The sequence below is a fragment of the Hemicordylus capensis genome, chromosome 1, assembly GCF_027244095.1.
Source record: "Hemicordylus capensis ecotype Gifberg chromosome 1, rHemCap1.1.pri, whole genome shotgun sequence".
Taxonomy (NCBI): domain Eukaryota; kingdom Metazoa; phylum Chordata; class Lepidosauria; order Squamata; family Cordylidae; genus Hemicordylus; species Hemicordylus capensis.
The window spans coordinates 99899413-99911842 of NC_069657.1; the positions used below are offsets into that span (position 1 = coordinate 99899413).

The window sequence follows — 12430 nt, forward strand, 5'->3', positions numbered from 1 at the left end:
CCCTGAAAAATGCCGCCGCCGAACTGCCCTCCCAGCTGCCCGATCCCACCATTTGTACAGGAAAGAGGAGCTCGCTAGCAGAGCTCCTCTTTCTGCAAAGGCTCTTCTCAAAGTGGCGCTTTGAGCGGAAAGGGCGTCCTTTCCGCTCAAAGCGCCAGTTTGAGAAGAGCCTTTGCAGAAAGAGGAGCTCTGCTAGCGAGCTCCTCTTTCCTGTACAAATGGTGGGATCGGGCAGCTGGGAGGTTCGGCGGCGGGGGCCGAAAGCATTACTAGCACCCGTTTTTCAACGGGCTAAAATTCACTTGTAAGATTATAAAAGCTGAATTAAATGTTTTAACAATAATCTGGAAACAGCAGAAAATCCCATTTCAGTGGTTTTTCTTTGTAAGTGTATGTCAATGGCTGCATGCCAACACCACTGCCACTATAGATGCTACATATAGCTGAGAAAATGAATGCAGCAAGGAGCTTTTTCAGTGTTACACCTACTGCATGGAGAATCATCACAGAGAAAGGCTTTTCAACCACTTTGGTGTGGAGGCCATCACGTTTACATTGGCCCTCCGTCTCACAGTGTCAAGATCCTTACCAATAACTAGAAATCCACTCAGATCTGAGGTCAAGGCAACTAGATGGGAGGGATAGGAGCAAGCAAAAATAAGAACGTTGCAATGATCAATTAAATTCTGTAGTGCTGGTCTAATGTGCCTAAATGGCTCAGTGGAGAAATGCAAGCAAGCAAGAGGTTGCTGGTTCAAATCCCCACTAGTATGTTTCCCAGACTGTGGGAAACACCTATATCAGGCAGCAGCGATATAGGAAGGCATCATCTCACATTGCACGGGAGGAGGCAATGGTAACCCCACCCCATAATCTACCAAAGAAGACCACATGGCTCTGTGATCACCAGGAGTCGACACCGACTCAAGGGCACAACTCTACTTTAGTGCTGTTCAGAACAAATAAGAGTGGGTGGGGACAGAAGGAAGGATGAAAAGGGCAGAATGATAAGTCAGTGTGTTCTGCACTCTCTTCCTAGACCTAGCTTCCTCACACTCATTCAGTGCCTCAGCTATTTTCATTTTCTCCTTAGGGAAAATGGATCTTTATTCCAAAATTTTTGAAAAATAAATGTGCAACTCCGATTCAGTACACAATGATGTAAGCATAAGTATCCAGAGGCATGGCTAGACTTAAAACAAGGGGGGGGGGACAAATGTCTCTGGGCCCCTGAAGGAGGGGGGGCTGCTGGCTGAGTAACAGCTTGCTCTTTGCTCTGCCCCCTCATGCCTCTGTGAAGATGGACAGGGGCCCATCTTCACTTTTTGTCCCAGGGCCCACACCAACCTTGTTATGCCTTTAAGTTTCACTGAAGTTAACAGTAGGCATGTGTACAAAACCGGGTTGACCAGTTCAGTTTGAGTCCAGACTGGACTTGAACTGGACTGGGCATGTTCGGTTTTGCTACCCCTGAACAGCCCCAGTTCGGTTCATTGGGCATGCACTGCAGCCTCCCCAATGGCCACTGACATGGAGGACAGGCCCAGAATGGGCCAAAGACCCCCCCAAACCGGGCTATTTGGAATTAATTGGAGGCCAGCCGGGGGGGGACTTCTAGAGACACACACACACACCATTGCGGCCATGCAGAAGCCCCCGGACCAGGTGGTGGTAAGTTTAATTATGTTTTTTAAAAGTTTTTAAAGCATTTTAAAAAGTTTTTAAAGCATTTTAAAAATGTTTTGTTGTTCGGTCTTGAGATCAGGCCGATTCGGTTCGGTGGTGGTTCTACTTGGAACCATTGAACCGGCCATGTTCGATATCGAATGGATTCAAATTTGAACCTGTTTGCACATCCCTAGTTAAGAGAACTTCCACACTTGTAGTTATATATAGGATCATACGCATTTGACAACCCACTTTAAGTTATATTACATTCTTGACTGTTTTCTCCACCTTAGATATTTTACACTAGAATGTCCTTAGTTCTAGCCTTTTTAATGTATTAAATTAAACAAGATGGGGGGAAAGGTTGATAATTATTAGTTAAATTTATTCATGCTGACCTTTCCTATCATCCATTTGCACAGAGAAAACAAGACACCTTCTGGGTTTGGTTGTGGTTTTCCTCTTAGGCAAATCCGCTTAAGCAGGAGAATCTTCCAGTAGCCCTGATGGTATATCCTGAATCAAATAGGAGGCAGCCATGATGAACAAAATCATGTGGTTTTTCTAGTCAGTGAAACAAAAAGTCCTTCTGGTGAATGTGGCTTACACAGTTAACCACATGCAGTCTGTCCTTTTGTACTGATTACCTTTTCTAAGCTTTCCATAAAATCTATCCTGTTTCCCAAAGGTGTGTGTCTTAAGTACTATCATCAGCATAGAGAACAATTGAGAAGATTTCAGCATTTGACCAAAATGTGTTCCATTTTGTCTAGAGCAAACATATACTCCAAACCTTCTGATTCCAGGCATTGTAGAAGGGCCATAATTTTCGAGCTGTCAGGCACAATTATTTCTGGCAACGATTACACACAATACCCACACCTGTAACCTTTTGCTGGTCCCTATGTTAATTAAAACCCTCCTGATAATGTTCTGTGCCTATAATATTACTCATGGTTCAGAAACCATGCAGGATTATGTTGGGTGGGGGTGGGGGTGAGGGAAGCCCACAGAACTAGACATGCACATTAGCATTTCACATTCTATACAAAATGGCTGAATCCAGATTCAAACTACAAAAAGGGAAATTGCATAATATTCGCTAGAGACTTCAGTCTAACAAGTGACAGACAGTCATCCTCCTGCTAATTTAGCAGTCCTGCTAGGTCTGCTAATTTCTGTTTTATGTCAAAACTGGAAATCAATGTTTATATTAAAGCATGCATTAGTAGCACAATGAGGGCCAATCTACATATCACAGCCCTTGGGCAGACGTTGCTCAAAACTGCTGCCACGTGGCAGTTCCTCTATAAAGAAATTCTAACGCACAGAATTGCTTGCCACCCACATCGACTCTCTACATTGTATGGAAAGCAGCCATACTGGCATTGCGTTTTATTATTAGTGGCCGACATACTATGCATGACGACGCATGCGGCTTGAGCACCACCCATACCCATGTGTGTAAACAGTTGTGATGGGGCTGCCTGTATACCCTCACCCCAGCATGTGAGTAAACAGCTACAATGAGGCTGCACCTAAGGGCAGCAGAGTTTGGTGGTAAGGGCTGTATGTGTGGAGATGCATCTCATACCACCCATTATTTTCAATCGCGGGATGTCGCACAACCTCAGGCATGGAGCTGCTGCCCTGTGCCTCAATGCAGCTGTTTACACACACGCAGGGGCATGCCATGGGCAGTACTCAAAGTGGTCCCATCTCCTTGCACAGTATGTCAGCCATTATGATGATGATGAGTGCAGAATGGATTTGCACAGAATTCTCCGCACAATGAGGAGGGTGTCAATTGTACGTAGAATGATACTGTATTTACCTGAATCCAAAAATAGTCGTCCCCCCACCAACACACACACATAATTTATTTAATGTTAGAATTTGGAGGGTCATCTTAAATTCAGGGTCCTCTTCCTTTTGGGTCAATATTTCAACCCATTTTTTAAGGGGGTTGTCTTCTATTTTGGTAAATATGGTACCTTACAGCTTCCAAATGGAGATGTGCCACATGGTAAACATCCATAGCAGCCTCCATCAGTGAACTATCAGCCCTTAGAACAAGTTTGTCAGGACCAGTTGAGGAATGTTTAATGTGTAGTCTGGAACTATGTCTTCTGTTGCAATAACAACAGGTCACTGAGAGCTGGTGTAAAATATGGCTGAGCTGTATCAGGAAGCTACTGATCTGGAGCTCACCTCTGCCATGAACTTCCCTAGGTGGCTTTAGGCCCCTCAGTCTCAGACCCCCCCCCCATCTGAAGCACAGGGATAATAATACTTCCCTTACAGGATTGTTGTAAGGATTACAAGATCATACATGTAAAACACTCAAAAGCAATATACCAGTATTAAGTATTATTGTCAACTGCCATGATTTTAAATGCTTCTGAATGCACAAAATAATATTGTCCCATTCAACTGTCAGTTTAAAAGGGGTCTGTTGCACTGCATTGTATAAACCTGGAAATACAACAGCCATACCCCTAAGGTCATAAGACAAAATACATAAAGAAAGCTAAAAATACTCAATATTGAAGAGAAATAATTAGCAACCTTGCTATCTCTTCTAGGCCCAAAGAATTTTCATGTCTTTCACCTTCTCAACCTTTAACTCTAAAAGAGCTTAGAATTTCAGAGGAAGAATCCAAATTCAATTCAAGGAAATCCATCCCAAATGTCTCTTTTGAAATCCCATCCATTTTTATTACTACTACTACTACTACTACTACTACTAATAATAATAATAATAATAGTGACATCCTTAGACAAAGACTTTATTTTTTCCAGGAATTCTGTTGCCCTAGCAACAGTGAAATTGGATACTATCACCATCACCATTATTTTAATTTATTTACCGCCTGACTCCAAAGGCTCTAGTTATGGTTACAAAAGATTGTTTATTGGGGATTGCCTTGTGACAGTTTGTATTTTTTAGTATTGGTTGTTAAATGTATTTATTGTATTGATTATATGTATTCTGGAACCTATGTTTATATAAATGTATATGCACAGTATGTGCAAGAGGTTGATCGGCAGGAAGGGGAAAGAAACCCTATTTGGAATGTAGGTGGGGGAAGGGAAATAGAGTGTGAGAGAGGTGAGAGAAATCAGTTGGTCAGTTGAATGACAGATGGTCAGTCTGCGAAGGGGAAAGGTGAGCCAGAGGCTTTGAGAGAGAAGGGCTCTGAACAGGGGAGATTTCTCTGGTGAAGAGAGAAGTGGGGCTTGGCTGGAGGGAGGGTTGAATCTGTTCTCCACTGGAAAGCCAAGGCCTGTTCAGGGGAAGAGCCAATAGTCTTCAGGAGCAGAATCTCTGTGACCAAGCAAGGCACCTGAACCCTGGAGTAGAGAAAGAGGTTATTCACACACAGACACGCAAAACCAGGCTAAGGGAGCCAAGCCCGGTTTTCCATGCACATGTATACCACCAGGATTGGGTCAATCCTGGTGGCACTACGGCAGCATATCTGCCTATAAAGCCTCCCTTTAAAATGAGGTTAAGGGAACACTTGTTTTTACAATCATCTGTCAGACATGGCTACAAGCAGCTGCAACTAGCACACTTGGAGAGGGGAGGGCGTCCCCATAATGCACCACACACTCACGCCATGCATTATTGGAGCTCCAGGGGGCAGGACAATGCAACACAACACATCCCAGCACTCTGACCCTCATAGCTGCCAGCGGCAGCCGGTGCTCACTTGGCAGGTGATCTGCCCACCCAGGGAAGCTGGAATGATCATCTACAGGGAGGTAAGCTCTTTAGGGTTTCCTCCCCACAAACCCTGTGGCCCTTTCTCACTGCGCATGAGAAAGGGCTCAAAGACTAGTAACATCTCTGTAAGCTCTGTCAACACTTTGAAACCACTACCATTATGTATCTCTAGAACTTGTAACCATCATGCTTAAGGAACTTTTGTTCAACAATAAAATCCAGTTATTTTGTTTTAACAAGTACATTTTATTTCCTCTCCCACCTCAACCAAAGACAGGCACACACACACGCTATGCTACTGCACAAACAAAAGGAAGGGAGAAATAAGAGTTGGTCTCAGATAATGTCTAATCAGATCTTTTAAATTTTTGTATCTATTATTTATTGTTAGATTTTTATACCACCTTTCATTAAAACAATCTCAAAGTGGTTAATCTCACTCTCAAGATCTGAGTGGTGGCAGCAAAGCTACCCTGAAGTAGGGTGAACCCCCACACTCCTGTTGAAGCATTTTACAACAATGCCTTCTTGCATTTCTTTGATTGGACTTCTTATCTCTGTGATAGAGGGGAACGGTTTATTGGATCCAAGTTCGGCAAGTTCAAACAAAAGCATGGAGAACATTTATGGAAAATCATTTTTATAACAGTATGTATATATCCATTTATTGACAGAGATTTCAGGGCAAAGTTCTGTAGTACTGTAGTATCTTTACTGTGGGTGGGAGAACAGCAATTACATATGTACAAAGTAACTTTCTGGTGATGAAGTTTGCTGTAAACTGTTCAGTATAGTCCAAAATACTGAAAAAGGCTTGTTAGTATTAAATCCAATATTTTGCTGGCAGAAACATAACATCATCCTGAGACTTGCGTCGGTACTATATAACTTTCCAAAGTTTCCTGTGAAATGCATCAAGTGATGTCCAAACTAATGAAGTATGCATGCAGTGTGCTGTGCTCCAGCACACTGGAGCTGGGTGCTCGCAGGAGTGTGGGTGCTTGCAGGAGAGGGGGCAATTTTCACCAATCTCCCCTTCCCTTTGAAGCAGTCTGTGCTTCCTAAAATATGTCCCTGAGGCCTGTGTGCTTTAATCTGAACTGCAACACACTGCATATCTTTGCTACACATCAATGGCTACTAGTCTGGTGGCTATCAGCCACCTCCAGCCTCAGAGGCAAGATGCTGCTAAATACCAGTTGCAGGGAAGTAACAGCAGGAGAGAGGGCATGCCTTAATCCCACCCGTGAGCTTCTCAGAGGCATCTGGTGGGCCACTGAGTGAAACAGGATGCTGGACTAGATAGGCCTTGAGCCTGATCTAGCAGTGCTATTCTTATGTACGGGTCCTTTGCTACACCTGCACATTGTCAGCCTGGCCAAATTTGATTCGGTACATTGTCAGCCCTGGATGTTAGCCAGTAGCTAACACGAGGTAATAGTCTCACTGAAATTAAACTAACTTGTCCTTTAATTTCAGTGGAAGTACTTTGAGTAATTTACCTTATAAGATCAGTCAGTGTGTGTATATCTCTTTCAGTTTTCTCTAAATGGAAATGTGATGACTAAGTGTTGAGGATTTTCTTAAGGAACAAAAGTTGTACTGAAATAAGTTAGATCATAGTGATATGTTGTACAGGTAAACTCTTTTGCACTGGATTCTGTTGCTGTAAGAATGGTAAATGGACCTAAGTTGTAAAACTCCAAATGCAGCTGTGCATGTATTGATTTTTCCTGTTTCCCATTGATTACAAATATCAAACTGTTCTTGAGAATGATTCAATATGAGTCCAGAGCACAACAAAAATCTCAAGAAGCAGGTTAATTCACTATTATGCAAGCTAGACTTGTTGAAGCATTCACAAGACGACCCAAAACATGAAAATCTACATAAAAATTCAACTTTCATTTACTTCAATGAATAAGCTAATGGTGTATGATGAATCCATCTTCAAAATTTATCATGCTAGTGGAATTTTTTTAACCTTGTGAAAATATGAAGTAAAGGTGTGCTTACTTTTGAAACCTGTATGCGTACCCTGAGTGTGTGTAGCCCTCTGTTGGGTGAGGACGAGTGCTTTGAATAACTTTTGGCCCTGGTGGATTGCGGTAAGGACGTTTCTGTGAGGGCAATAATTCTGAGGAAGAAACTGAGGAAAAAGAAGATCTTGAGAAGCAGTGAGATTAAGAGGAGGAGTTTGGAACAAGAAGAAGAAGATCAGAGACCAAACTGTTGAAAAGGAGAAGGCAACAGTAGCTTTCAGTTAGTCCTCCGCTAACTGATCAGAGGCACCTTTTTAAAGTGGTGATTACTAAGCAGGGGGGCAGCAACTGGCCCTATCCATTCCCAGCACAGCATCCCTCCAGTGGCTGTTGCTGGTGTCTTATTGTATGTTGTTGGTTTTTTTTAGATTGCGTGCACTTTGGGGACAGGGAGCCATTTTATTTGTTTATATCTATGTAAACCACTTTGGGAAATTTTGTTGAATATTCGTCGTTTTTGTATTCCTGCTCTCCAGCATCATTCACTCAGCCACATAACCAGTGAGGTCATTGAGGCTAAAAACTGCAGAGAACCTTGAGGAGTGGCTGCTTCATCTATCCGGTGTGGATTACAAACATCTGTGAGACTCCTGTGGTCTATTCTGAACAGGGGATTGGAGTTTGTTCTTTAATTTAAATACATATATATGTAAAATTGGTATTTGTTTACATTGATTACTTTAAATCTTTTTAATTATTACATTTGCCTCGAAATTCACTTCAGTATTGGTCGCTGGATTGTGGACTCTGAGAGAAATAGGAAAGGATTACATATGTATAAGTTATCGTACCAATCTTTTTTTTAAATGAAGTGTTGTACCAAGAGTAAATCCAATTCAAAATGTTAATGTGTTTATATTTTATGTAGTCTTTCCTGCTTACAGCAAAGAACTAGGAGTTTGAGGTCCCAAACCATGTGAGCAACTGAGCAAGTAAACTGCATGGGAGGCCAGCAGAGTGGGGCCATAATACTTAAACCACTTATTCCGTACTCAGAATTGTCTACTAAGGGTCAAACCGGTGTGTCTTTAATCATGTTGTTAACCCTGGCATGCTTGCTCTTTTCCTGTAAAGAGCACATAGGTGATGATCCAGACTGGGATCTTGGTGAAAAGCTATGGGGCTTTAGCCCTACCTCTGATGCAGTCTGAACCTAGTTCACTGACAGAAAAAAAGCAAGCATGACAATGTCAACGACATAATTAAAGTCATATCTAGTTTGATCCTAAAAAGGAGATATTAGGTGACCTACTAATCAGTTCTTAAAACTGAATATTGTTGGCGTGATAGCCAAAATACTAGGCCTGTGCCAGAGAAGTATGGGAACAAATCCCTTGTCACCCATGAACTCTCTGAAGGGTGTTTGATCATCATTGTCTCTTAACATCACTTTCATGTGTGAAAGAGAACAATGCTTCACATGGAGAGTGGGGAAGGCAAAATAGTATTTGGTTGTCAAATTCTACTAGTTAACTTTAAAAGGTAAACGCAGTAGAGAACTGGCTTCTTCAGGAAGCTAAGTCAGAACTTGCATACTTCATGTCCTGCATACTATCCTTGTTCGTATATTGACCTCAAGTCCTAAGCTCTGCACACTCCTTAGAGACCATCTGTGGAAATGGGTTTATTAATAATTTCACCCTTTTGTAGAGGTGTTTTGAGGTATCATTAATGAATGTGGTTAAAAGTATGCTTTAAGATTGTCCAGTGAAAAGCACTACAGAAACACAAAATATGGTTATTTTCCAAAGACGTGTTCTCAAATAGACAGGCAATAAAAAATAAAGTTCTTAGAACTGAATAACTGGCTAAAGCTTGCTGCTGAACAGATTATCTCTAGCTCTGAACAATGTGAATGTAGCCCCTTTATTCCCACATTTCAACTCATTGAATTTTCTTGAAGGGGGGGGAGAATCCCTACAACCTTAGGAACTCCCCATTTTGAAGGACCCACAGGCTAGATAGGAATTTGCATTAAAACTTACTCCAGATGAAAACATACTGCTCAAATTCATCAAACAAGAAATCCCCCCCTGAGAATAATGCCATGATTAGAGAATGAATAATGGGAGAGGCAGGCCTGTAAGCCTTTCAAGAGAGTGTACATGACCCTGAAGCAACTCACAAACCATCCGCCCAGGGGTTGAAGTGATTATACAGTCATCCATATCTTTCATGTGCTGCACATGTATGGCATGCACTGCATTTTTGTTAGGAGACTCTAATATGAAAGGAATAATGGAGACCCACAAGTGGCTTTTTCCATTTGAAATAAAAAGAACTTTCTTGCCTACTTTTACAAGAAAGGAACTTCTCCTTGGAAGTTCAATTTGGATATGAATCTACAAATATCGGATCTTCTAAGCAAAGACCACCTGGCTTTGGACAATTAGGATGGAAATCTCATTACAACAAGGAGGGGAGGGGTATATCCAAAAGTTCTATCCCACCCACACATACTGTGCCATTCTAAAATCAGGATAATAAGGTTTCTCAGACGTAACATGTTTGGTTCAGTTGTTCTACAGAAACATATGCAACAAATCAAGTATACATTCCCTTCTGCATGAATGTCAAATGTCTAACCAAAATTAAGAGGTGGTGTTCTTCCTTCCCAAGGTCTTGTTCACATACACATGTATACAGCTTGATTTCTCTACATTTCATTACTCAGCAATTGAGCTCCTTTCAGACAACAAACAGGATGATTGAATGTGCATGGGAAGAGAGGGATTGTGGCAGAAAGCCCTGCCATTGACCTACGTGCATTCAGTCTTCTTTGTGTACAGACTGTACATGCATTGGCTTATCTGTGTAATAAGAAATCCTGCTTTTTGCAGCCAACTGACTGGACATACAGAGCCTATATGTGTATGTTTTAAATAAGGGTAGGGCTTTTACACAGTAGGTAATGTGGGGGGGGGAGGGTAATCCAAGTCATCATCATTCCCCAACACACGTTCAGTCACTTAAATTGTTGTCTGAAAAGGCCATTGCAACTGAATGTGTGAACTGTGGGAGAATGTGTGGGAGAGAAAGGGAAATATAAATGCTGCCAGGCAGCAAACCCGGCCTGAAAAGACAGGGAGAGAGCTCACTCAGCTTTGGAGCCCAAGCGCTGAGCCATGCCCCTGTGCACAGGATGTTACTGGAGGGGCCGTCGCTGCTCCTGGTGCTTTAAAAGATTTTTAAAAGGGGCACTCTTCCCTCTTCACACAGACCCCACCTCCCTGCAGCCAGCCACCAACACCGTGCTGCATCCTGCTGCCGGCAACAGTGATATTTAGAGGCAAAGAGGGGATTTCCCCTCATGTCCCCCCCCCGCCCCCCACAGCTACTGCTGCCCCCAGAGAGGCACGACAAAATTGGAGGAGCAGCAAAAGTTGCCACTCCTCAAATTTTGCTGCCATAGGCAGCTGCCATTCTAAGTAATGGATTGACTCCCTTTCCTAATGGTATCGATGCAATGCAGCCATTTGTGAATCACATCCTTGGAAGTCAGTATCGCCCTCCCAGAATATTGTAGAGTACTGCTCCTCCTGTGATATAAGAATGAAAAGGGAAATATAAACATATAGATTACTGCTTATATCTTTTCAAAGGGTAAAGCCTTTCACTGTTTTTAAAAAAAATAAATGGGGGCGAGATCGCAATTGTACCCTGAGCACCTGTCCCAAAGGATTTCAAAGATCTTTTAGCATATTTTCCTTTGGGATTGCACCATAGCACTCCAGATGGGGCTCAGCCAATACCTCACTGAGTAATAATATATCTTTCTTTTGGCTGATATTCTATCCCCCCTGCTTATGCAATCTAGGCTACTTCTTTTTGACTTAGTTATAAACTCAACAGAAGGTTTGCAAAGAGAAACTATCCGAAAGAGTATTTTATATGCCTACATGCATTCATAAACACACATTTTCTGATTGTGATGCTGCTTAAAAATAAGAGCAAAATTATCCTGGAAAAGCAAAATAAAAAAATTAGAAATCAATCCAAAGTTCAACAAGTGTGATTTTTTTAAATCTTTCAAAGAAAGCTTCCTGCTTAAAAGTTATGGCCTCAAATTTCAGCCCAACAGCAGCAAATAAGAGGTTTCAGGCTTTCAGCCTATGATATTAAACACCGAGCGTTACAGACTGCTGACAAACCCTGTAAATGCATCTGGGATTTAGAACTCTAATGGAAATGAACAAATGTGTGATGCCTACCCCAAGGAGTAATGATTTGTAGAATAGGTCAGGTAGTGTAGTGATCTAAATCTTCAAAATAGATGATGATTTGAATTTTTGAAAGATCTCTACTGATACGCATATATGATCCGCCCATTTATTGCAATAGGACAGCTGTACCCCTGCTAACTGGGCAAGAGGTACATTTCAAAGTCATGGTTTTCTTTATATTAAGCAGGGGGAGAGCCACTGGTCCTCTCCAAGCCCAGCAGAGCATTCTCCAGTGACTGTTGCTGGTGTCTATCCTGTGTTTCTTTTTAGACTGTGAGCCCTTTGGGGACAGAGAAGCATCTTATAATAATTTTTTTACTGTGTAAATTGCTTTGAGAACTTTTTTTGAAAACTGGCACAGGAGGCTCTCGTTATTCGCTGACTTTTGTTCTCCCCTACAATCACGAATACAGAAACGGTGAATAACGAAACTTTAACTCTATGGGAATTGGGGGTTAGGTTTCTACACACTTTTGTGTGTGCCAAAAATCACACACACACACACACACACACACACGAAGGAAGCAGAGATAAAAAGGAGTGCAGCATAGTTCCTTACTTTCCAGCTCTCCACCCAACCCCAAAATCATCCGCTTTTTTGCTGATTTTCGCTGATGACTTCTTCTTCTACTTCTACTTCTACTTCTACTTCTTGTAAACATGAGCCACCAAATGTCTCTGAGTGCCTCCATGGGTAGGTGAAAACCATAGATAATGAACCTGGGTCTCAAAGACCCATCTGCAGATACATGAAGCCAGGGATGCTG

The 12430-nt window shown here is 42.1% G+C and overlaps 1 long non-coding RNA gene across 2 annotated transcripts; it reads left to right on the forward strand.

Annotated features, from left to right (window-relative positions):
• The first annotated feature begins 4801 nt into the window (after window positions 1-4801).
• Window positions 4802-8275, forward strand: LOC128340950 (uncharacterized). Of its 2 annotated transcripts, none has more exons than XR_008314105.1 (3): window positions 4802-4837; window positions 5965-6046; window positions 7917-8275. It is a non-coding gene; the product is annotated as an uncharacterized LOC128340950 (long non-coding RNA). The 2 variants fall into 2 exon arrangements; XR_008314104.1 differs by lacking the exon at window positions 4802-4837 and adding an exon at window positions 4848-5436.
• The last annotated feature ends 4155 nt before the right edge of the window (window positions 8276-12430 follow it).